The sequence below is a fragment of the Taudactylus pleione genome, unplaced genomic scaffold (genome assembly GCF_031769625.1).
Source record: "Taudactylus pleione unplaced genomic scaffold, aTauple2 ptg000040l, whole genome shotgun sequence".
NCBI classification, from domain to species: domain Eukaryota; kingdom Metazoa; phylum Chordata; class Amphibia; order Anura; family Myobatrachidae; genus Taudactylus; species Taudactylus pleione.
In genome coordinates this window covers 14,491,259-14,519,065 of record NW_028284442.1, presented here as the reverse complement: position 1 = coordinate 14,519,065, position 27,807 = coordinate 14,491,259, and the positions used below count along the sequence as shown (strand labels likewise).

The 27,807-nt window shown below is 47.1% G+C and overlaps 1 pseudogene; it reads right to left on the bottom strand.

Moving 5' to 3' along the window:
• Window positions 1-2,518: 2,518 nt before the first annotated feature.
• On the bottom strand, window positions 2,519-12,221 carry LOC148538368 (putative tyrosine carboxypeptidase MATCAP2; annotated as a pseudogene).
• Between the last annotated feature and the right edge of the window lie 15,586 nt (window positions 12,222-27,807).

Below are 27,807 nucleotides of genomic sequence, written 5' to 3'. Positions count from 1 at the left end.
TGCTGTTATTTTCAGCATTGTGAAGCAGGGGGCTGGGCCACGATGACGCGATTCTGCGCGAATCGCGTCACCGGGCCCCCCACTGCGGGGGTTTCCGTTTTTATCAGGGGGGAGGTCGGGAGGTTCGCAAGCTTCCGGGAGGCTTGCCTGCCTTTCCGGGGGGCCGGGAGTGGCACCCGACAATCGGGAGGCTCCTGGCCAAATCGGGAGGGTAGGCAAGCCTGATTACCACTACCCTTATTTAGGTGAAGATAAATAGCTGTTCCTGTCTGCTACTGGCTGTTTCCAAAGCTTTCTGCTTATTGGCACAAGATGTTAATTAATAGTGCATATACATTGTGGTTAGATCTGCTGTGCTCCAAGGCATAGGGGCCTATTCATCATTACATAATTATCACTTGTGATAATTATGCTTTGAACTCGCCGTTCGGACGTATTCATCATGCCTCCTTGCCTAAAGTATTACTTCCGAAAAACAGCTTTTTTTGCGAGACAGTTTTTTTGGAATTGTAATACTTTTCTCCTTAGCTGCCTCTGCTTCCAGCCTGCACCCCTGCCCATGTCTCCCATCTCCCAGCCTGTAGCCCCTGCCCTGTGTATCCCCTCTCTCAGCCGCAGTCCCTGCCCTGTGTCTCCCCTCTCCCAGCCTGCAGCCACTGCCCTGTTTCTTCCTTCTCTTAGACCACCCCCTGCCTGTCACAACCCCCACCCCCTGTGGCCGCCAGTGCTGCTCTATATAAACCCTCCCCTGGTTCCTGTTTCCTCCGGCGACCACCCTTCCCAAACCTCCAGTGCTACTCAACTCTCTCCTGGCCGGTGTGTGTTCAGTGCCCTTCCCCCGCCAGCCGCCAGTGCCACTTACCTCTCTTCCAGCCGGTCTCCATCCCAGGCCCTTCCCCCGCCGTCTACCAGTGTCACTCATGTCTCTCCTGGCCGGTCTCCGTCCCAGCGCTCTTCCCCTGCTGAACACCATTGCCACTCACCTCTCTCCCGACCGGTGTCCGTCCTAGCGCAACACCGACATCCCTTCCCCCGCGGTCGCCACTGCCGCTGATGTGAAGCAACACATGAGGTCGTGCATGGAGCCCAGAGCTACCGGAGGCAAGTAAGGAATGAATAGATCCCTGTGCTGTGGCTGCCTTGTAGATCTTCACAGGCTGCAGAGTAAACAGCAGCCTGTGAAGGTGATCTGGGGCTGAACACCATCTGAAAGTGGCATTCAGTAACACCATCAAGTGCCGAAAAAATGCTTTTTCAGAACTTGATGAATGACCCTGTCACTTATTTTTTTACTAAATTTAGTGAAAATGTGAATTTTCACATGCTTTTGTGAAAAATAAGTAATGCTAAAAAGGCCCCATAGGGATCACAGTTATTCAGGAAACTGCTAATAGAATGACCTGAGACCGATGCTGCGTCTTTGTACACAGATACTTAGATTTGCAAAGCTGCAGGTGGGCGTCTCAATACAGACTTCAGTTTCTGTGACCTTTGCATACATCACACAGCATACAAGATCACAGCTGTGGTGGCATTAGTGTACATTTCTGAATCAGGCTTAATGCGAGGTAGCGAGTTCCATATTGTGGAGTTTAGAATGTGGATGACACATGCAAGGCACATCATAGATACTAGTAGGACATGTGCAATTGGATCAAAGCTGTATAAGAAGACAATAAATAACTGCCAATAAATATTCCTACATAATCTCAGTCTGCAAATTGCCATACACAGCATCTACATGGGTGATTATCAAAGCAGGTAATGCACATCAGCATTTTTACCAGTCACTGAATGGCCTCTCTGCCTTAATGTACTCTGGGCAGCAGAGGGGGGAGCGGGTACTGTTTACATGGGCTTACTGGAGGTGTCTGGATCTAACGCTCCCCCCCTCCCCCCTCCTGTCAGTGGCAGTAGAGCTGGGCTGCAGTGAGTAGAGAGAGACTGCTGCTGTCGCTGAGCACAGAAGCCGTCTTCTCTGCATGCACCAGATAAGAGGGGGTAGAGCGATCGCACTGATTGCTCTCCCCGCGGATCTGACCCTGGCTGAGGAGGGCATAATGGTGTTGCGCAGTAGGTTATACTTTAATTACTATTTATTCTTTGCAGGGGGTGTGGCCATATCTCCTTACATTAGGCCACACCCCCTGTCATTACATGAGTCCGCCCAGGCTCTCTACTGGCCTGGCTGTACTTTACACCAGTTACCAAAAGTGGCATCCTGCCCACACTATTTCTACTCTATGATTACTGACCATGACATAGATATTCAATGTTAAAAGTTAACTTACATCAGTTTAAAAAATATATAAAGGAACAAACTCTGCATATCTGTTGTGTATATGAATAATACAATAATTTATTGGCAAGATATTGGTTACTAAATGTTGGAAAACAAAACAAATATGTCCACATTCTCCTGGTATATGTCACGTTACTGGGGCTCTGTAGATTTGAATTTGGAGCCCTGGGGGTTAGCTATTAGTAGGAGAGTAGACAATCAGTGACAGTGGTGTGGTCACATGATCAGCTTCCTCAGCTTCTTGTCCGTCAGGCCATTCACTTCCATGATGTGCTCCAGATGTTTCATGTAACGTCCTCTGTCTTTGAGGAACAGAGGAATTTTCTGGAAGTGTGACAAACGGCAAATCGCTTCAGCCGAGTTATATCCTCATAAGACACCTTGAAGAAGAATCACAATATTGTATTTAGATAAACATACAATAAGACTTCCTATGTAGTTACTAGAAAGTAATCACCTACTTTGGCATTTTTCACATTTTAATTTCTTCCATCATGAAATTAAAATTAATTTATTCTGTGATTCTTATCCTTAACCAAATGAAATGAAAAATGCTTTGTAATGTAAGCTTCCCTCTAAAACACTTTTAATTACAAATGAAACATAATACATAAATATTCACCATCTCTATCAATACTTGGTGCCAACACTTTTAAGCTGTAATTACAGATGTGAGTCTATATGGACCTGCTTTGCACAAGGTTGTAAAAGCTTTTTATTGCCACTGAATATATAAAAGTTACAAATGTTAAGACCAGTGGTGGATTGACCATTGGCATAAGCAGGACAGCTTGGAACAATTAAATTTTTATACATATACATACCTCCCAACTGTCCAGCAGGACAGTCACATTTTTCTGGCACTGTCCCGCGTGCCATCCATGGGCCGCAGAGTCCCGCGATGGGGGGAAATGTTGGGGGGAGCACAAACCACTGTTATGCAGAGCAGCGGGTGTGCAGGAGGAGATCAGATACTGTGCGCATGTGCATGGCATCTGTTCACCAGTATACGGAGAGCCACGGGCACACCCCCATAGTGAAGTAAACAGGGAATCAGCGAGGCTCTGCCCTGTTGTACAAAGGCTCCTCCTCCTTCCCCCAAAGCCCCGCCCCTTTTCGGCCAAGCACGCCTCTTCGGGGGACCTAAAAGTTGGGAGGTATGCATATACTGTATGTTTTTATCTATGTTGTTTTGGCTAATCTGGGTGGCTAGGGCTCATCAGGGACTGGCCTAATGTGGCCGGCTCTGACATAGATACGTGTCCTGGTGGCTGGCCCCTCCCCAGGGACCAGCTACATTAGTCATATAATATGTGGTGTGGATCAGCTCAGGGCCAGTCACCAAAGAGAATGGGAGGTGGGGGATGGGTTGGAGTGGGACATAGTGGAGTGGGGGGTTATAAAACGGGAAGGAGCAGGCAGCAGTCAGAGTGGAGGGCAAGGCAGTGGAAAGAGGGTCGGGGCTGATCAAAGTGGGGGGCAGTGCAGACTGAGGTAACCCGGAATATGCCGGGCCCCTTTACTAGTTTAAAAAGAAAAGGACAAGGGTGGCACCATGGCTGACCTGATGGCACCTGCATTTGGCTTACAGGGCTTCCTGGAAAGGCACCTTGCAGCTAGGAGTTCCACTAATATGTGCCCGGCTGCCAGAGTCCTGGTCTCACTACAAATGTGCAGGTGGCGAAGCCTGACCAGGGTGCATTATTGCTCTGTTACAATGCTGATACTGACTGCCTCCCAATGCTATCACCATGTACAGATAGAATGTCATTTGGTTCCTATAGGTTGGGTATTGGTGTTAGACAACTAAAATTTCGACACTCAGAATGGGGACTGTGTCAGGCCGAAACTGTAATGCTGTCCTGTTAATAATGCAAGCATACCGCTATCAGCACACTATGGCCCATATTCAATTACATTCGCACCGGCGATACTTTTTCGCCTGCCGGACTTTTCGCCTATATCGCATGTTTTGGGTGCCAAAACTTTGTGTACATGCCCCTGCGATTCCCCGTATTCAATTTGAAAGTACGCGAAAACGACACCTGGCAAAACTGAAACAGGCGAAAAGTCCTGTCAGATTTGGGGAAATCAGCCTGACACCCCCCAAAAGATGCATTGACATGGGGGATCACTATAGATACCCCCAATAGGCCTTCTGAAGGCATTTGGGGTACTTAAATGTTTTCAATAGGTTCGAATTAGCGTCTTTGCATAAGTGGTGAAGAATAGCATTTAACAGGTTTTTTTGTGTGAAAATAACTAGTCCCAGCAAATTTGGGGTACCTGAAAATGGGGAGTAGCATATTTAAAAGTTGCTAAAGTGAAGTTTAAAAAATTGTGAAAAATCCACCTGCCGCAAGCACCTGCAATAAAAAAAACACATGGTTCATACTTAGGGACCCCCCTGGAGTCTATTTCGCTAGTTTATAACTTTGTCCCCCAACTTAGGTTTTTTTACTTTTTGGGGTAAGTGTTTTATTTTTTTATTTTTGATGCAGTTTACCTGTGGAGGACTGTCTTAAGGCTGCACGGGGGTTCTCGCAATGTTGCACCCCAAAACCCCAATTCTGCACTTTTTCCCGCCTGCTATTCATAGGCGAAACTTTTCCGCCTGGTCCATTGCATTGACTTTCCGCCTAGGCGAAAAGTCTTTGAAAAGAATACGCCAAAAAGTTTCCGCTCGGCGAAATGACGTCACCCACGATACTTTTCCGCCGAAACTGACTTTTTGCCTCAAATTGAATATGGGCCTATATCCTATAGGCATCTCCTTCTACAGCAAGTCATGGAGTTCCATACTGCAGCCTGTTACTGGGCAGCTCCAGCTCCTGCCCAATACGATGCGGTCAGACAATACTGCTCCCTCTATACAGTATCAGGGACAGACATCCTTTAAAATTCCTTCCTATCTCATTACAGCGATTGTGCATTGTGTTACTCTGGAGATAATTCAGAGATCTACGCAAATCCAATGGTTTCTGTACATCTCCGATGGTGTGAGATCTGCGCATGCACAGATGCTGTACTGACAGGTGCAGATCTCTTTCCTCAAGATCACTCACAGTGCCCTGTGCACAGCAGCCTTTGGCCATTGGGGGTAGCAGACTGTGGCCATTTGGGGTAGCGACAGGCAGAAATCAGAGGAGTGTCGCCCCCATTTTCTGGGTGTGCAGAAGATAGTGGCTACGTCCTTGGACAGAGATCCACTGGCTTCAGCAGCGTGAATTCCCTGGTCATCCTGAGGAACCAGAGGGTTACTCAGATGACCGATGTACACGCAGATGATCTGATGCTGCATCTTCAGATGTAGCAGTGTATCAGAGAAGCCAGCAGGAGTTGTCTATTTACACAGGACGCCTCCTTTAGCATTATCATATTATCACACAGTGTACACACGTCTTTGTATGCAGCGGCTGTGTGATTAGCATACATCTCGGAATCAGGCCCTCTGTGAGCAGTGTACGGATATATATTATACACAATGATCATGACTGTGTCACTTTCCTATTATTTCATTACTGAAAGACATATTGATATAATATATACCTTGCCCATGCATGTCAGCAGGCGGAAATCTATGGTATCTCTGTGTCTTAGAAGATGTAGAATCCCATCCAGGTAAACTTGATCTTTATTAAAGCAACCTGTGAGGATAAAAAGGAACATTAATATACAAATGACCTCAGCACTGATACTATATATCTGTAGCCAAAAATCTCATTATAAAACCTGTATTTTTGCCCATTATTAAAAATTGCCCTGATGGAGCTACAGCCTAAGATCCTTACAACTTTATGATGGTTAAATATTTTAGGTCCTTTGTAAACTTACACTATGTAAAATGATGGAGCATATTCCCTTCAACACTCATAGGGGTATATTTACTAAGCTGTGTTTTTTTTCCTTCAAAACCACAATTTTTTTGTGGTTTTGTCTGTAGAATTTAAAAGTGGAAATAATATTAAATTTAAAATCACCTGTGTTTTGCATTTTATATTATTGCCATGTTAAATCCTGCCAACAAACCATTGAAAATTGTCTGTTTAGAAAATCCACTGCTTGGTTACTTTACCAGACAATGTTTATGGACTAGAAAGTTGTCAGTTACCTGGCAGGGATGTATCAGAGCAGCCCCTCTTTGCTCACATACAGTAATCCCACCTTGTGTTAGGGTCTTCCACAAACTGACCCACATCCTGGAACAGCTCGCAGAATGACATGCGACTCGCTTGGTAGACTGTATAATAGAGCAGTGCAGCTCTCCACAGGAAAGGGTCTTTGTCACACAAGACACTGTGGATGCTTGCCAGGCCTTCTTCAGTGGGATTGACGGGCTTTAGACGATATGTTTCACGCCCAGCATTGTCATACCATGGCTGCTGCCTGTTGTTCACTGACCGGAAATAATGGGTTCCTGCATTCAAACAAGAAACAAGTAATACAGCTTTTTCTATAATCTTCAAAATGGAAATGAAACTTGGTGAATGAGTAACTTCGCAAGTGTCTATGTGTATGTATATATACTGTGTGTGTGTGTATATATATATATATATTAGGGGTGTGCACCTGCCACTTTTCGTGTTTTGGTTTTGGATCTGGATCTTTCTTCGTGTTTTGGATCTGGATTGGTTTTGCCAAAACCACCCTTCCACGTTTTGGGTTCTGGGTTTTGTGTTTTGGATCTGTATTTTTTTTTAAAAAAGCATAAAAACAGCTAAAATCACGGAATGTGTTGGTTTTTCTGCTCCTATGCTATTATTAACCTCAATGACCTTAATTTCCACTAATTTCCAGTCTATTCTGAACACTCCACACCTCACAATAGTGTTTTTATGTCCAAAAGGTTGCACCGAGGTAGGTGGATGACTATGCTAAGCGACACGAGTGGGCGGCACAAACACGTGACCCATCTAGGAGTGATACTGCAGTGGCAGACAGGATGGCAGTTTGAAAAACTAGGCCCCAAACAGTACATAATTCAAAGAAAAAAAAGAGGTGCAAGATGGAATTGTCCTTGGGCCCTCCCACCCACCCTTATGTTGTATAAACAGGACATGCACACTTTAACAAAGCAATCATTTCAGCGCCAGGGTCTGCCACACAACTGTGGCTGAAATGATTGGTTCATTTGGGCCCCCACAAAACAAGCTGGCAATTAATCTGTCCCTGCACAAACTGGCTCTATGGAGGCAAGATGTCGTCCTCATCCTCCTCATCCACCGATTCCTCACCCTCTTCAGTGTTGTGTACATCCTCATCCTCACAGAGTATTAACTCGTCCCCACTGGAATCCACCACCACAGGTCCCTCTGTACGTTCTGGAGGCTGGTCTCCCTGGAAGAGTTGATAATTCATTTTTATGAACATCATCTTCTCCAGATTTTGTAGAAGCAACCTCCTACGCCTTTCGCTGACAAGGTTCCCGGCTGCACTAAACACTCTTTCGGAGTACACACTGGAGGGGGGGCAACTCAGGTAAAATAGAGCCAGTTTGTACAGAGGCCTCCAAATTGCCTCTTTTTCCTGCCAGTACAGGTATGGACTGTCTGACATGCCTACTTGGATGCTGTCACCGATGTAATCCACCACCATTCTGTCAATGGTGACAGTATCATATGTAGTAACAGTAGACATGTCAGAAATTGTTGCCAGGTCCTTCAGTCCGGACCAGATGTCCAAACTTGGTCCTGCCTGCCCTGCCTGCCCAGCGGGTTGCTTAGGATACCTAAGTTTTTTCCTGGCAGCCCCAGTTGAAGAAGGAGCTGTTGACGTGTCACGTTCCGCTTCAGCTGACAGTGTTTTCACCAGCAGGTCTTTGCACCTCTGCAGGCTTGTGTCGGCCGGAAAGAGAGACACCACATAGGCTTTAAACCTAGGATCGAGCACGGTGGCCAAAATGTAGTGGTCTGATTTCAACAGATTGACCACCCTGGAATCCTGGCAAAGCGAATGAAGGGCTTCATCCACAAGTCCCACATGCCGAGCGGAATCGCTCCATCTTAGCTCCTCCTTCACTTTCCCCAGCTGCTTCTGCAAAAGCCTGATGAGGGAAATGACCTGACTCAAGCTGGCAGTGTCTGAACTGACTTCACATGTGGCAAGTTCGAACGGCTGGGGAACCTTGCACAACACGGAAATCATTCTCCACTGCGCTTGAGTCAGGTGCATACCCCCTCCTTTGCCTATGCCATAGGTGGATGTATAGGCTTGAATGGCCTTTTGCTGCTCCTCCATCCTCTGAAGCATATAGAGGGTTGAGTTCCACCGCGTCACAACCTCTTGCTTCAGGTGATGGCGGGGCAGGTTCAAGAGTGTTTGATGGTGCTCCAGTCTTTGGTACGCAGTTGCTGAATGGCGAAAGTGGGCAGAAATTTTTCGGGCCACCCAAAGCGTCTCCTGCACGCCCCTGTCGCTTTTCAGAAAATTCTGCACCACCAAGTTTATTGTGTGAGCAAAACATGGGATGTGCTGGAATTTGCCCAGATGTAATGCCCGCACAATATTGGTGGCGTTGTCAGATATCACAAATCCCCAGGAGATCTAAGTGGGGTAAGCCACTGGGCGATGATTTCCCTCAGTTTCTCTAAGAGGTTGTCGGCGGTGTGCCTCTTACTGAAACCGGTGATACACAGCGTAGCCTGCCTTGGAATGAGCTGGCATTTCTGAGATGCTGCTACTGGTGACGCTGCTGCTGTTGCTGCGTAAGGTGATACATCTACCCAGTGGGCTGCCAGAGTCATATAGTCCTTAGTCTGCCCTGTTCCACTTGTCCACATGTCCGTTGTTATGTGGACATTGGGTACAACAGCATTTTTCAGGATACTGAGGACACTTTTTCTGACGTTTCTGTACAGTCTCGGTATCGCCTGCCTAGTGAAGTGGGACCTAGACGGGATTTGGAACCGGGGACACACTACCTCCATCAATTGTCTAAATCCCACTGCACTAATGGCGGATACCGGACGCACGTCTAACACCAACATAGCAGTCAAGGCCTCAGTTATACGTTTTGCTTCAGGATGACTGCTGTCGTACTTCATCCTCCTCGCTAAGGACTGTTGGAGGGTCAATTGTTTAGTAAAAGTAGTGGTGTTCCTACTTCCTCTCTGGGATGATGAACGACTCCCAACAGCAGCAACAGCAGCAGCGGCAGCAGGAGGCGTAGCAATGCAGGATCCTCCGGAGGAATCCCGGATAGGAGAGTCAGTCATGTCAGTCACATGGCCTGCAGGACTACTTCCGATCCTGACTAAGGAGGAAATTGACGAGGAGGGAGTTGATGGTGTGGTTTGCAGGCGCTTGGATACAACAGGACAACGGGATTTAGGTGTCCCTGGACTGCTTACGGTCTTAGCCAAAGTTTCTGAACTTGACAGTAACTTTTTATGAACGCACTGCAGGTGCCGTATAAGGGAGGATGTTCCTAGGTGGTTAACGTCCCTACCCCTACTTATTTCACCTTTAAATATGGTACATATGGCAAGACAGTTGTTGTCCGGATTTGGATAGAAATATTGCCAGACCAATAGGTGGAATGTTTGGTCTTCTGCCCAGGCATGACCGTGATGGGCTTTTTCATCCCACGGACAACAACTGTCTCCCCCGGAGCCTGATTTAAACAAACCACATCACCATCAGAATCCTCCTCGCCAACTTCCTCCTCAGCGCCAGCTACACCAGTATCCTCATCCTGTTGTACTTCAACAGTGACATCTTAAATTTGCATATCAGCAAGTGGACTGTGGGTGCTCCTTTCAGCACTTGCAGGGGGCGTGCAAATGGTGGAAAGAGCCACCTCTTCCCGTCCAGTGCTGGGAAGGTCAGGCATCGCAACCGCCACCACACTTGGACTCTCCTTGGGGATTTGTGATATCTTCTTAGAACGCACAGTTCTTTGCTGTGCTTTTGCCAGCTTAACTCAATTGATTTTTTTAGCGGGAGGAGGGCTTCCATCGTCATGTGAAGCTGAACCACTAGTCATGAACATACTAGTCATACTAGTATGACACACACTAGTCATAGGTAAAGACCTTAGCCGTTCCTTGCCACTCTGTGTCATAAATGGCATATTGGCAAGTTTACGTTTCTCTTCAGATGATTTAAATGTTTTTTTTAAGGTCATTTTCCTGAACTTTGTCATTTGGGATTGTATGTGGCCTCTACTATGACATTGGGCATCGGCCTTGGCAGACGACGTTGATGGCATGTTATCGTCTATGTCATGACTAGTGGCAGCAGCTTCAGCACTAGGAGGAAGTGGTTCTTGATCTTTCCCTATTTTATTTTTATCGGAGAAAGTTTGGTCCTCCATTTATGTTATATCGATTTGATATATACGTGCGGCTAAGGCGCACACAAACACAGAAAATATTTTTTTATTTTTGCTGGAGAGTAGTGCACTTTGTGGGTTACACCACCCTTTAAGAAATGAGCCAGCCGGCTCTTTACTTATGGGACACAGGCGCACGCTTGGCGCTGCCCCTTTGTTGATACACGTGCAGCCACAGTGCACACAATTCACAAACACAGAAAATATTTTTTTATTTTGTTTGGAGTGTACTTTGGGGGTTACAGCACCCTTTAACGGTCAAGCCAGCCGGCCCTTTACTTATGACACAGGCGCACGCTTGGCACTACTTTGTTGATGCACGTGCGGCTACTGCGCACACAATTCACAAACACAGAAAATATTTTTTTATTTTGTTTGGAGTGTACTTTGGGGGTTACAGCACCCTTTAATGGTCAAGCCAGCCGGCCCTTTACTTATGACACAGGCGCACGCTTGGCACTGCTCCTTTGTTGATGCACGTGCGGCTACTGCACACACAATTCACAAACACAGAAAATATTTTTCTATTTGGTTTGGAGTGTACTTTGGGGGTTACAGCACCCTTTAACGGTCAAGCCAGCCGGCCCTTTACTTATGATACAGGCGCACGCTTGGCACTACTTTGTTGATGCACGTGCGGCTACTGCACACACAATTCACAAACACAGAAAATATATATTTTTTTTGTTTGGAGTGTACTTTGGGGGTTAAAGCACCCTTTAACGGACAAGCCAGCTGGCCCTTTACTAATGGGACACAGGCGCACGCTTGGCGCTGCTCCTTTGTTGATGCACGTGCAGCCACAGTGCACACAATTCACAAACACAGAAAAAATATTTTTTTTTAGCACTTGGGGGGAGCACCCCTGACGGACAGAGCACCCCCTGGACATCACTACAGCACCCCTTTAGGACTGGGACACTGCACAGGACTTTGGAGTAGACACAGCCCCTATGGACAACTGACTGCACAACACAGTCCAGCCAGCCCCTATGGACTTTGAAGTAGTGGACACAGCCCCTATGGACAACAGCAGCACAGCGCAGCACAGCCCAACACTACACTGCACTACACTACACTACACTACACAGCCCAGCCAGCCCTAACTCCCACCCTCCCTCTTCACTGTCCACAGCCGAGTGAGAAAATGGCGCCGACGCGGGTACCTTATATAGAATCCAAAACCTGCGAGACCCGGAAGGCGGGATGATGACGTTTTGTCTCGATTTCAGATCCGAGTCACACGGGAAAAGTCGAGCCTGGCTCGGATCGGCCTTGGATCGGGGGGGTTCGGATTTCAGAAATCCGAACCCGCTCACCCCTAATATATATATATATATATATATATATATATATACATATATATATATATATATATATAGTATTTTGAAACAAAGGCACTCAAAATGGACTTTAAAATAAAACTTTTCTTGTAGAAAATACATTTTGGCCCAGGACATCACATCTCAGTTATTGAGAGGTTCAGGAACTGAATACACATATATATTATATATAAACAATTGCTACCTATACTGCTATAATATCCATAATCTTCCATTACTCACTTTCTATGGACATCACTTCCATCGTTTTGATGCAGTGCATAAAAATCAATGGAATATTTCCAACAAAATAGCCATAGTGAGAGCTATGCTCTCTGCTGACATGCTGACCTGTAGCCTATAGCTAGTGACAACAATTTCAGCACTATGATGCAGCAGATACATGTCATAGCATGTGTGTGCATATATATATATACATTATGGAAAATACATTTTTTGCCCAGGACACTATGTCACAGTTAATGAGAGGTTTAGGGACTGAGGGCCTAATTCAGATCCGCTCACGAGCGCTGAGCGCTCGCAAGCTGGTCGATGTCAGAGCGTCTGGCTCTGAATCAGGGCCTGAGATCCTGCTGTAAAATTGCACAATATATATATAAATATTTTTTTATTTTTATATATTATTTATACATACAAACAGTATTTATTTTTATATATATATATATATACATATATATATACACACACACACACACTTGCCTACTCTCAAAGAACGGCCTGGAGGCTCCCAAAAATCGGGTAGCACTCCCGGACCCCCGGAAGAGTGGCCAAGTCTCCAGGCTGGCGCCATCTACCTGCACCCCGTCACCGGTGTTTGCTTCCCCCAGCTGCGCTCGCTCCGCCTTGTGTAAATGGGTGGTCTGGGGGAGCAACAGCTGGTACCATGTCTCTATCTATCTATCTATCTATCTATCTATCTATCTATCTATCTATCTATCTATCAATATAGCACTATATTATTGTTATGTTTACTTTTTACTCACTTTTTATGGACAACGATTCCATCATTTTGGTGTGGTGCACAAAGTCACTGGTATATTTCCAACAATATAGCCATAGTGAGAGCTATGCTCTCTGCTGACATCCTGACCTGTAGCCAGATAGCCAGTGACAACAATTGCAGCACTATGATGTAGTTGTTCAATGGTCTCCATGGCAACAGCTGGTACCATGTCACAGTATATGTGTGTGTGCGCGTATGCGTGTGTATGCGTACTCGTTACAAAGTAAACCCTTAATGCATCCTGCAGGAATATCACTGGTAAATGGGACATGTATCTCTAAATAGGTACCAGAGCATGAAATAATTTTTATACTACTGCAGGACATACTTGCTAACTTTTGAAAATTAGTTTCTGGAAGAATATATTTGATAGTAGAATATGCTGTTGAGGGGGCGTGTCATTCTCCGCCCAAAGGGCGTTCCTAGCTCCATCTATGGGCATATCTATTTCCACTCGGGTGTGTCCTGCAGTGGCAGGTGAAAATTGTAGTGCTAAGTGAACCATGGGCAGCGTAGCGGGGTACGGAGGGGCAGGAGGATGCTGGTAGCTAGTAGTATTGTGGTGTAATAGTGTAACATGGGCACCAATAGGATGATAACTACAGTGCCAGCAATGCCTCCTGCTGGGTGAGGTGACCCTGGCAATGGTGGGGAGGGAGGTATAGGGGTTGCAGGAGAGAGCTGGCAGCTGACCACAGTATATTAAGCTGTAATAATGTAACATTGGCACAAGCAGGAAAATAATCACATCTACCAGCACTGCCTCCTACTGTGTGAGGTGACCCCTGGCATTGGGCAAGGGGTATGTAGGATGCTGGTATCAGTGGTATTGGGGTGTAACAGTGAGACATGGGCACCAGCAGGTTAATAAATGCCTCCTGCAGTGCTCTACATGAGTAGCCATACATATCCCATAAGCACCCAGCCCCCAGAGGAGGTGAGGGAGGGAGGCACGTGTAAGGATACAGATTTCCAGAACTGTTTGGGTGCCCCTCTGCTGCGCTGCACCATGTGTGTAAACTCCCAATACCCCAAGTTGTCATTTACTCTGAGCCCACACTCCCCAGGCCCAGAGGTGGCTCAGAAGTAAAGACTTACAGTAAGAGCCGTATTCAGTATGAGCCGAGCCACGATACTTTTTCGCGGCCCGGACTTTCTGCCTACTTCACCTGTTTTGCAGGCGGAAAAGTATCGCGGCCGTCCCTGCTTTACCCTGTATTCAATATGGAAGTTCGCGAAAACAGGACCCGGCAAAACTGAAACAGGTGGAAAGTACTGTCAGTTTTGGGAAAATCAGCCTAACACCCCCCAAAAGATGCCCTAATGGGGGTTCCCTATTGTACCTCCCGATTTGGCTTGCTGAAGGTATTTGGTGTTTTTAAACGGGCTCAATAGCTGCTAAATAGCGTTTTTCTATATGTGATGCAGAATAGTATTTAGGAGGTTTTTTCAAGAAAATAACTTATCCCAGCAAATTTGGGGTACTTGAAAATGGGGGTCAGCATATTTAAAAGTTGCTAAAGTGAAGTTGAAAAAATCGTGAAAAATCCACCTGCCGCAAGCACCTGCAATCCAAAAAACACTTGGGGTATATTTGGGGACCCCCCCCCAGAGTCAAGTTCGCTAGTTTTTATGTTTGTACCCCAACTTTATTTTTTTCACCCCCTTTTTCAAAGTAATTTTTTTGGTGTCCAGTGTTTTCTTAAAAGTTTATTGACACAGTTTACCTTTGGGGGACTGTCTGAAGGCTGCACGGGGGTTCCCGCAACGATGCACCCCAAAACCCCAATAAATGCTCTAGGTCAGATCACCTCACACGCTCATGCAACACAATCACACAACGCCTTAACTAAAATAAAGACAGAGACATTGCGTTGGGTGAAATGGGTCATCTTTTTATTAAAACTACGGTAAACTATTTAAGCGAACCTATTTATTAATTAAATTCTTAAACCTAATAATGTGAGGGAGAAAAATGGTGGCAGGGGCTTGGATGGCCTATTATGCAAAGCGACATAACAAACATAATGTAAGAAAAATAACAAATTAGCGGGCCTGAACAGCCCGCTCAATCAGACCTCGGGACCAACTGCCCCCTCGTTCCCTACAACTCGCAGGGTGTTGGCCTTCTGCCTGACCCTGCGGGGATTGCAACTTGGGGGGCCCCCATTCCAGTGAGGGGGACCGTACCACCTGGACCGGTGGTACTGACGACGCCCTAAAGTCCGCCCCAGCCGCACGGGCAACCCCCCAGGAATGAACTAAAGCTATCAAGAACTCCACAAAACTATAAGGCCATACAAGACCGGCCGCCATACCTAAGCCGACATCAACTAGAAACCTTATCAACTGAGGGAGGGTGGGTGGGCAATCTCCAGAAGAAAAGAGGGAGAATGGAGTGTAACTTACCCATAAATCTCCAGCTCAAACTCCACCCCCCCATAACCTGTGCTAATTGGCTAAATCACAGACTCTAACCACACCCTTCTAACTGAGGACTGCTAAACCCATTTTGCATTGCAAAGCGTGCCCAGTGACAGACCAGAGGTTTATGTCACTCCTGTCATACCAGGATGACCTCTGTGGTCTTAAACGCTCTAGGTCAAATCACCTCACACGCTCATGCAACACAATCACACAACGCCTTAACTAAAATAAAGACAGAGACATTGCGTTGGGTGAAATGGGTCATCTTTTTATTAAAACTACGGTAAACTATTTAAGCGAACCTTTTTATTTATTAAATTCTTAAACCAAATAATGTGAGGGAGAAAAATGGTGGCAGGGGCTTGGATGGCCTATTATGCAAAGCGACATAACAAACATAATGTAAGAAAAATAACAAATTAGCGGGCCTGAACAGCCCGCCCAATCAAACCTCGGGACCAACTGCCCCCTCATTCCCTACAACTCGCAGGGTGTTGGCCTTCTGCCAGACCCTGCGGGGATTGCAACTTGGGGGGCCCCGTGCCAGTGAGGGGGACCGTACCACCTGGACCGGTGGTACTGACGACGCCCTAAAGTCCGCCCCAGCCGCACGGGCAACCCCCCAGGAATGAACTAAAGCTATCAAGAACTCCACAAAAACTATAAGGCCATACAAGACCGGCCCAACAGGACAAAGTCCACCACCGCCACCATAACTACCCTCCAGCTACTGAACTAAACATCTAAACTCGTCAGACACAGAAACAAGTTTCTTGAAAAAATCTCTAAACCTCTTCTAGATAAATGGACCCCGTCTGGTCTAAATAGCTGCTTTTGTGACACCAAGATATTATCATGCCTGGCTACTGCCCCTCTGCTGGCAGTGAGGGCTCTACCAACCACTGAATTAATCCTCCTTCTCGACATCTCTATGGCCCTAGGGCTCTCAGCCCCTATCCAGACAAGTCTGGCCACAATTTTAGACCATACGATCCTGCAAAAAGGCCAAGCCTCCACAAGCGCAATCAACTCTCTCCTGATAGTCATCCTCAAGTCAAGGCATGTCCTGTCAGTTAGGTCTTTCCCCCCCAAATGGATGACCAGGAAACGGGGGTACCCGAACCTGGCCACTGATTCCCTGAGGACCTCCTGCAATTGCACCCAACGCATACCCCAGTGCCCAATCCACCGGATATGCGGCATCTCTGGTAACTCTCGATTAGACAAAAGCACCTCAGACCTTGCTAACCAAAAAATTTAGGGATGACCTACAACCCAAATGAAATTGTCATCAAGCCGACATCCTAGCAGGAAAAAATTAAAATAGATTAATATAAAATTTTTGCAGGTATGGTTAAAAGCAAATTATGTAAAATTTTGAGAGCTAAGGGATATGTCAGAAATAACACTAGGCCTATTTAATCAAAAGCCTATAACCTAGCATGAAGGGTGATTGGGCAGAAAGAAAAAAAAAAATGGGGGCATCCCAACTTGGCCTGAGGCAAAAACACAAAACTTCCACCGGCCGGCATGAGCCTAGGTTAAAAACCAGTGATAAAACAAAAATTCCTCAAGACCCCCACCTAGGGCGAGTACCTAGTCCCCAAGTTGGGATGAGCGAAAGCTCGATGCCGGGCATAACATAAGGTAACAACGCCCAGCTCCGAACCAACGCAGCGCCTGCCGGCCGGCCATGCGCACATCATATCATAGATCCTTTCGGGCCACTGAATGATTGGACGGGCCATAATCCTGAGGCGTCGACCCAGCAAGCAGGTGCAACCCTTCATTACCCCTGACCGAACAAAAAATTAAATCAAATGGGGAAAGGCACTAGGTACAGCCCTCCCATGAAGCCGCCGAAACTTGCCGGCGACCCACTAGAGGACCACCCCCAATGACCCCCCCCCCCTTTGTGACCAACAAAAGATGTGGGGGTTTTGCCGCGTTGCACCCTGCCCACTGCGTCCTGCTTACCAGACGTCTGGAAAAGTGGCCCATCTTTTGACGTAGCTCACGCCGCCACCTCCGCCATCCCCTCTTGCAAGGAAAAAAAAAACGCACGCTGGCCGTGTCTCACAGCCCCCAAAAACAGATGTACGAGTAAGGTCAAATTTAGATCTTACCTCCTGGCCTCTCCCTCAAAAGGAATCGGGACATGAATCACCGACCATGTTTGCCCAAGGGGCAAGTCTCCTAAACCTTGCCCACTGAAAACGCGAAAGCGCGTCAGCAACATCATTATTAGTCCCTGGAACATGCCTGGCACGAAAATTGATATTAAATTGAAGGCAACGCGATATAATTTGCGCAATTAGTCTAATGGCGGGCAGACCCGCCGCTTTCTGTCTATTTAGCGTGTCCACTACCCCCATATTGTCGCACCAAAATATAATCGCCCTATCTTGCAATCGCCACGCCCATAGCTCTATCGCGACCATGATAGGGAAAAGCTCTAATAATAGCATGTTCCTGGTCAAACCGTCCGCTATCCAGCTGCAGGGCCAAGGAGCAGCGCACCAAGATTTTCCTAGCATCGCACCAAACCCCAAAGCCCCAGCCGCGTCTGTGTACAGCTGCAATGTGACGTTTGATACCGGGGGGGCTTGCCAAATGCGAATGCCATTAAAATTAGTTAAAAAGGAATCCCAAATAACTAGATCTCGGCGAATTTCGCTAGGTCATCACAGGAAATGATGCGGGCTTCGAGCCTTTTGCGTCAGTCTTTCAAGCTTCCTGCAGAAAATCATTCCTACTGGAATGACCCTACATGCAAAGTTGAAAAGACCCAACAGCGACTGGGTCTGCTTTAATGTCAGCTTACCCACCGACAGGGCCAACACTATTTCATCCTGCAATCGCTGCACCTTTTCTACCGGCAAACGACAAAAACCCGCAACCGTATCGATTTCGATGCCTAAAAAGGAAAGTCTTGAGGTGGGTCCCTCCATTTTGTTTACCGCAATGGGAACCCCAAAATCGGAAAATAGCTTAAACGCATTTGCAAGCAACTGCGCGCACCTGACGGAATCTCGTGATCCCACTAACAAAAAGTCATCTAGGTAGTGTGCAATACCGGGTTCACGCGTCTCCCTAAACAGGCACCAGTGTAGGAAGGAACTAAATTTCTCGAAATAGGCACATGAAATCGAGCAGCCCATGGGCAGACATTTATCAAAATAAAAACCGTCATTGATCTTGAACCCCATTAAGTGATAAACCTCCGGGTGCAGGGGAAGCAGCCTAAATGCGGATTCGATGTCAACTTTACACATCAGCGCCCCTTCCCCGAAAGAACGAACCAAGTCAAGCGCGTCATCAAAAGATTGATAGACCACGTGACAAAGTTTATTGGGGATAGCATCGTTAACTGACAGCCCCCTCGGGTACGAGAGGTGCTGAATAAAACAAAACTCTCCCTGTGTTTTTTTGGGGACCACACCAACCGGTGATAAAACCAGACCCGGAATTGGAACTTCCGGGAAAGGGCCAAGGATCCTATCCAACTCTATTTCTTTATTTACCTTCCCCTGTAAAATCAACGGCATGTCACGAGCTGAACGAAGGTTGCGACCGGAACCTCCTTGCACCATAGCTACTATCGGAAGCCTAAACCCTACCGTAAAACCTTTGCGCAAGAACGTGGCTACGTCCTGAAGCGGGTACGCCTGTAGCCATGGTGCCATGGCCCCTACCCTGACAGGCGTGGGGGCCCTGCTTAGAATGGTGGACTTACTTGGTAGAGGGGGCACTGGGTCCACGGCTGGCATTACCCCCTTTTCCCCCTGACGGGCCTCTGGAGCCTTTTGAGCAATCCTTAGTTGGGTGGGGGCCACCGCAACGGATGCAGGTGTGTGGAAACGACAGCGCCCGCCCAATGCGCATTGCCCATTGTTGAAGGCAAAGCACTTGCCATGCCCCGACTTGGGAACCGCCCCACGTGCCGATCCTCCCCCTGGTGCAGCTGACTGCCCCCCAAAACTCCTCTGTAAGGGTGTCACCTCTATTTGCGTGCGTTGTGGTTGTGTGACGTCCACAAAAATCTCGACGTCTTTTGTCCTGAAGTCTATAACTTCCCTACCATGCTGCTTACGACGAAATTCTTCGTCCTACACCCGCCATGTGCCGCCTCTGGAGTTGGTGAACATATCATGAATTAAGTACATGTACCTAATCACGCGCATGTGCTCGTCAGGACGTGTCTCCAACTAGCAAGAGGCAAAGATATACATGTTTTTTAACCAAACATGATAGGACATGACACCGTCGAGGGACGACCCGCCTTTTTCTTCGCGGATACCCAAGCTCTTTTCATAACAGCCGCACCTGATCCGGTCCCGGATCCTGGGCCAAACCCCACACAGCACCGCTGTATTAGCGCATAAGACTCCCTCTGAACAATCTGAATTCACTGACATGCTGCTGCTGGATGAACGGTGCTTGCGCCTATATCGCCTGGACCTCTTCTTGCCAGCTCCTCGTGACTCCTCTGAGGAATCAGAGGAGGTGGAGGAAAGACTACTTGTTCCCTGCTCTGACCTATGGCACCTTTGCTTCTTGCTTCGCTGCGCCGGTGCTTCCTGACTACTACTGGAGCTACCGATCCAATCGGGATCGATGGAAGACTCACCATCCGACTGACCAGCCGCACCTTCTGCGACCATGGCTAGGGGCCTTTCGCTTCTGTCTTGACGCTGCATCATAGAATCCAATAAGCTTTCTCCTGCCGGAACACAAACAATGTTGTCTTGTACAGAAATTGATCGCACCTGGCCTAGGGGTTCGTCCATGCCCGTACTATCGAAACCTTGATGCATTCCTGGGGGCGCCCGGGGACCCGAAGTGCCGACAAGCTTATCCGCCAGCGCTGCAATGCTTTTGTCGCCCCCTCCCGAAGGCATCTGAGTGCTGTTCTGAGACAACAAGGGCGCTAGCGCAGAGAGCAGTGATGCGCACAGAGTGGACACTGTCTCTGTGCGCAGCACTGCATCCACCGCGGATCCAGCTGCGGATCCCGCCCGGGGCACTGTGGACCCATGCACCACCTCCGCATAAGACCCGTGACTAAAACCCTGCGCAGGCACACCATCCCCCACCCTGTCCGTGGAACCAGCACAGGGCGGGGTACTGTCCCTTTCAGACGCCCCGCAATCAATGGAAAAGGACTCACTGCTGTCAGAGGGAGATGTAATTACCCCCTCGTCCAGCAGATGGTGCACATTTTGTCCCCTTCCATCCCGCCTAGCAAGACCGCGACCGGCGCTGCTTTGAGCATTCCGGTCCCCAATAACCCCAGCCCTAATGGACTGCGCGCCGCTGTGGCCCGCCGGGTGTGCCGTACGCTTTGACACGCGAGACCCCGTGGGAATGGTTGATCGAGGTGGGGGGGAGGCGGGCGCGATCCCTCCCCGCCTAAATGCGCGCGCAGGTGGGGATGCAGGCACCGTGGCCGCTCCCCGCCAAGAAGCAGGTCCCTGTTGCTTACTCCTGCCGCTAGGTCTGGCGTGCGCCGTGGATACCATGCTATGCATAGGAGGGGAAGGCGCCGCTCCCTTCCTACTGCTGCGCCTCTTGGCCAGGGATGCGGACGGCCCGTCCACACCCTGGCCAGACGCCAAACCAGCTACACGCGGTGATGCGCGTGGCGCTGGCCGTGCGGCCGGGATGGGTGAGCTGGAAAGCCCTCTAATAGCCGCCCGGCCATGAGCCCCCGCGCGAAGCCTGGCCCCCCCCTTCTGACGGCCAGCTGTTAGTTTGTGGCCTGCGGGCCTGCCGCGTACGGCAATCTGTGATCCCGCTCCAGCGGCCACCGCATCAATCAGGTATCAGGCAGGTATGCCCACAGAACGCCGGGGGGCGATCCATGAGGGTGGGGTAGAAAAAAGAAGGTAAGGGAAGGAAAAAGGGGAAGGCAAGAAGAGTGGTAGAGAAGATAAGTGTAAGTAGTGAAAGCTAGAAGCTAGCAAGGCAAAAAGGGGGGGTATTATAACAATATAACAATATAAAGCACAAATAAATCAATTATATTAAGTCTGGCAACCGTAATACTGGCAAATACACAGAGCAATAATCTGACAGTACTTCACCAATCTCCAGAAGAAAAGAGGGAGAATGGTGTCTAACTTACCCATAAATCTCCAGCTCAAACTCCACCCCCCCATAACCTGTGCTAATTGGCTACATCACAGACTCTAACCACACCCTTCTAACTGAGGAATGCTAAACCCATTTTGCATTGCAAAGCGTGCCCAGTGACAGACCAGAGGTTTATGTCACTCCTGTCATACCAGGATGACCTCCGTGGTCTTTCTGCACTTTTGTCCGCCTCCCATTCATAGGCGATACTTTTCCGCCTATTACATTGTATTGACTTTCCGCCTAGGCCAAATTGAATACGGGGAAAGAGTCAAACAGGCGAAAATGACGTCATCGGTGAAAAGTTTCCACCAAAAATAAGCGGAAACGGACTTTTTGCCTCAAATTGAGTACGGCCCTAAACTTGCATGGACGAACATCATCATTCCTGGACAAAAGTCCAGGAATGATGATGTTCGTCCATGCAAGATGACGTTTTGCCTCTTTCTGAGTTCCGTTTTTTTGGAGGGAAAAATCCGAAGTCAACGTGCAAACTCGAACCTATCCGAGCCTGCACATCCCTAGTCTATAATTGAATATAATGTATAGCAGTGCAGATCTTTTGCTATTAAGATTGCACCTATTTAAAATATTAATTATTTGTTGAATCATGTAGACCCTATTTTTGGGCAAAAGTTTTTGCTGTAAGTGTATTTTTCAATGTGTATGTGTCAATAAATATTTAAATTTTAATTTCATAAATATCCAAATTGATATTTTTTCTGCTGTGGTGATACTTTATTATTAGCGTAGTTCTATCATTATAGTTCTATTTTGATTGGTTGAGTGAGTTTCCACTGACTCTCATTAGATAACTGTAGCTTCTTTTTTTAAAATAATATAAATTCTATTATACCCCTTAAAGCAATATAACATACTTATCTACTAAAATAAAACACATAACAACAGAGCTGGCTGACAATGTGGTTACATTTTGTTTGACAACTGAATTTCTTGCAAATGATTATGGTGGCGTACAACATAAATAAAACAGTCATACATCCCAAACTCAGCCATTGGTGTACAACTCTCCAAGATTAGACACACCCAGATGGGCGGTGTCACATGCACTGATGGGACAATCATATATCACTGGCTGAGGAGAGTGCACCCAACTAAGGAACAATTGCCAGCCAGTGGCGGCTCCAGGGGTGGGGCTGCAGCGCAGTACAAACTTCAAATAGGGGCGCCACACCAACTGCCAGTAAGTCCCGGTCATCTATGTATGGCAGCACTGGAAATGGCAGTTGGTGTGGTTCCCCTATTTGAATTTTGGACTGCGCTGCAGCCCCACCCCTGGAGCTGCCACTGGAAACAATATCCAAAAATGGAAAGGATGGAGGGTTTCCCGCAGGCAAGAGAAGGAATGATGGACAGGAATCACTAGCATGACCCTGATATGGCCACACCCTAACCTATGATAGACTGCCAGTCCACAACCTTATCCCCAAATTAACATATAAAAGGGAAACCATTAACATCTCAAAAGGGCGCCACACTAACAACCTTGTGGTCTCATTTTGCTCTGGCTTATTCAAACACATACATCAATTCATATACAATACAGTACATGTCCGGACAGTATTTTAATAACTAATAAAGTTGCATTCACCAAGAAATAGGAAAGTGTTTATTAAGTTCAATACATATTCATCACCTTTCCTTTTAAAAGTTGAAATATGCTTATTAATTGCACTGATTACTTATATTTCCTCCCATTCACAGAAGTATAGGCAGCATGGCAGAGGCTAGTACACATGATGAAGATGAAAAGTTTTATTTATTTGTTATTCTTTGTACTGTATGGATGTGCCATAACGCAGAGTTGCCTACCCTACCGAATTTCGCAGGAGTCTCCCGAATAATGGTGGGAACTCCCGCTACCCCCAAAGTAGGTTGAATCCCCCGCATTCCCTCTGCCCTGTCTAAAAATCCGGACTGCGCATGCGTGAGTCCGGAGGTAAAGGGGGCGTGCCTGATCTTAAGACGCAGCGGCGTACTCACCGGGTGCAGGGAGGCAGGAGTGCTGGCCCGGAGGTCTCTTGTGCACGCCTTCCCCTGCTCACACACTGCTGCTCCCAGCATTCCCTGCCCAGCCTGTGATGACAGAGGACGAAGGGGGGAGGAGCCGACGCCAGGGGGACACTGAATACAGAGACAGAGGAGCTGCATGAGTCTGAGACGGTGAGTGTAGAGCTCACTGCAGCTCCTGCCAAAGGTACAACTCATGTCAGTGCCGTGGGGGAAGGAGGGAGATCTATTACTGTGTGTTTATGTGTGTGTGTGTGTAGTAATGTGATGTGTGTGTGACTGTGTGTGTGTCTGTGTGTGGGGGGGTGAAATCTTCATGTGATGTTTGTGACTGACTGTGTGTCTGTGTGTGAGAGATTGTGTGTGAATCTATTCATGGGATGTGTGTGTGTGACTGTGTGTGAATCTATTCATGGGATGTGTGTGTGTGACTGTGTGTGTGAATCTATTCATGGGATGTGTGTGTGCGACTGTGTGTGTGACTATGTGTATAAATCTATTCATGGGATGTGTGTGTGAGACTGTGTGTGTGAATCTATTCATGGGATGTGTGTGTGCGACTGTGTGTGTGACTATGTGTATAAATCTATTCATGGGATGTGTGTGTGAGACTGTGTGTGTGAATCTATTCATGGGATGTGTGTGTGAGACTGTGTGTGAATCTATTCATGGGATGTGTGTGTGTGACTGTGTTGGTGAATCTATTCATGGGATGTGTGTGTGAGACTGTGTGTGTGAATCTATTCATGGGATGTGTGTGTGAGACTGTGTGTGAATCTATTCATGAGATGTGTGTGTGAGACTGTGTGTGTGAATCTATTCATGGGATGTGTGTGTGTGACTGTGTGTGAATCCATTCATGTGATGTGTGTGTGCAACTGTGTGTGTGTGTGAATCTATTTATATAAATGAATGTGTGTGTGTGTGGGGGGGAATCTATTAATGTCAATATGGCAGGGTAGAGCTGTATTAATGTCAGTGGGGGAGCTAGGGCATCAGCTTATAGGAATATATCCGCCCATAGGTGGAGTTAGACACGTCCTTTGGGTGGAGCAGACCACGCCCCAACAACGGCGCGCCGTGCTGCGCGCAACGCATTCTGCAGCCATCTGCAATCTCCCTCAAGGTCATTTTCAAAAGTAGGCAAGTATGCCATAACGTGTTGTTTGATACTGTACAATCAGTTCTCTCACTTGTTTCCATGTATGCATTGGATAGAGAGATTTATGATAGAGGACCCTATTGGACCAGTACTTATGGCTACTAAAGAACCTGCTGCAGGCTGATATCTTCACACATTCCAATAGCAATATACCCTAAGGGGGATTTCTTTTTGGTCACACTTATTTGCTGTAGTCCTATTTCACCACTACATAGAGGTTACTCTATATGCTCACATGTTCCGCAGGATGCTACTAAGGGTGTATTATCTTATTAAGGATTTACACTATCAAGTATAGTTTACTACTATACTACATTATTACTGATACTGTGACAGACCAGTGTTTACATAATTTTGGACTGATGGAGAGTTTGAATGTAACTGCAAATAAAATATATAATTATAAACAGTAAAATTTGTTAACTAAAAAGCCACAATTGCAAGCATATGCAAAGTGGCAACCATAGCAAGTCTGCACCAGTAGCATATGCATCCAGTGTACATCACATACACATAATAAATATCTCATATTATCAAGACTTTCATTACAAGGCACATGTAATTGTAATAATTACTGCCTTCGCCAATAAATAGTGCTACTGTATTTCTACCCTGTTTCTGCAATTTTTAGCTTGCAGGAAACACATTGGGTATAGGGAAATTACTCTCCCCTTTGTGTCTGTTGAATTGCTAAATGTTAATTGGTCAAAATCATGTGGAGCAGCTCCTTTTTTTTCATGATTACATGATACAATTCTTGATTCTGGGCCTGAATAAGAGTTACGCAAAGTCAATATTTTCGCAGATCAAATGATTGTTTGCAAATGCTCAGCGATTGCACACATAAACATTAGGGTTAATTTTTGTTGGGAGACAGTTTACCTACCAGTATATTTTTGGAGTGTGGGAGGAAACCGGACCACCCAGAGGAAACACACGCAAACATAGGGCGAATACACAAACTCCACACAGTTAGGACCATAGTGAGAATTGAACCCACAACCTCAGTGGTGTGAGGTAGCAATGCTAACCATTACACCATCAGTGCTGCCCATTTGCAAACTCAGTTGCAGCATGACCGCTCTCTGCGTGTCAGGAGAGCTGCAGGATTTGCGACTAGTCAGACTTGACTTACATGCTGCGTGACTGGCAGATGTGCATCAATGTTACCGATGTTTATGCTGTTGCACATCATCAGACAGATATGAGAAGGCTGCAGTGGTCGTCCCTATGCTTGACTAAGCTTTGGAAGGTATTAGCATATTATAGCAACTGCAATCCGTTGGCGATATCAGTTGCAAATTAATTAGCATACATGTGTTTTTGATCCCAAGGGTCGCTTTCTTGTGGTACTGTAGATGTGGATATCGAATGCAATGAGTATGCTTTGGTAAAAATCTATGCCCCAAATACTTATTCTGGTGAGATCTTCTTAAAATTGTCCCAATTATTGGCGTGTTTCACACGGTACACTTTGATAATGTCTGGCGATTAATACAGTGGCTCACCCTAATATTGACAAATCCACCCCAGAATCTTTCTCTTGGCAACATATTCATGACCTCAATACATTCCAGTCCAGTGATCTGTGGAGGTTTCTGAATTTAACAGATGGATCAATTACACACCTTCTAGAACTTAACAACCCCTGTCTCGGAGACATATGCACTACACTACACTATCAACCCGGCACCCACGGCCAGGGGTGCCAGACATATCCCCGGGCAATCAGCCCAGGCCTGGGGTGCCCTGGAGAGGGGGACCCCTTTATTGGGGGTTCCCCAGCTCCCCAGGGATCCCCGGCCTGGGATGACTAGCGGTCAGTGGTGATGCTTCAGCTGGGGGCCCGGTGAAAGGGCTCCCCTGGCTGTGGCATTACCCCCCACTAGAAAGGGTCCAGTGCTGGTTCTGGTAAATACAAGGGTCCTGGTTTACAGAGCCAGGACTGGCTCAGAGCCCAGTGTTGGTTGCGCTGAATACGGGGGATCCCTAGATATTTTGTCCCCCATATTTTGGCAACCGGGACTGGTTCTGAAAAGCCTGGTGCTAGTTGTGCTTAATAATGGGACCCCTACATCATTTGTCCCCTGTATTTAGCACATCAAGTACTGAGTTTCCAAAGCCTGGTGCTGGTTGTTTTTTTGGGAGGGGGGCACGCAGTTTTTCTTTTTTACACAGGTTTTCTTTTTCTTTCTTTTTTAAACACAGAGCCACAGACGGGTCTCACTGATCCCGTCCATGCTTCTGTGTTTGTTTATTCATACACAGATGCAGGTGTCATGGATCTTTCGGATCCGAGCCTGCATCTGTCTGCTGCAACCTCCCCTGGGTCCTGCCACCTGCACCACCGCCACCCACACTACCGCTGCTACCACACCACAACTGCTAATGCCCGCTACCGTCCCCAGGTCTCGGCTGCAGCTAACACCCGCTACCCCCCCTCCCCCGGGTCCTGGCCGCAGCGAACTGTCACTTTCTTCCCCCGAGCCCAACATGGCTACCAGCCGCACTGGCCAGCAATCTTGGTGCACCCAAGTGAAGCCACAGTGAGTACACCTGCTGGAGGCTCCTCCTGAGGCTGCCCAACAAGTTGAAACTTTCTATCTCTATAATGGCGGGTTCATGAGATAATAGTTTAAAAACTGTAACTTTCTCAATTACCAAAACCCGAAAAGCACCTATCCTGGAACAATAGCTACCTAATAAAACAAACCCCAAGTCTAAATTCGCCCCCCTACCCTGAGTTATGCCTTCCCAAAAGTCCCCTATAGAGAACAGCAGAAAAGACAGTTGGAACTTTAGATTATTCCCAAATGCTTATTTTTCATATTTTTGCACTGAAATATAGCATGCAGGAAACGAGCAACAGTTCTACCCACCAAATTTCTATCTGTGCCAAATTTCAGCTCAGTACCTGTAATAGCTTTTGAGCTGTAGCCCTTTAAACACCATGCCCCCCCCTTTCGGAAGTTCTCTATGGGAGAATTAAATTTTTTTAGATTCAGCCTTAATATAAGGGCACGACTGTGCCCTTACAATAAACAGTCTGAATGGCCGCACTCACGGACTTGT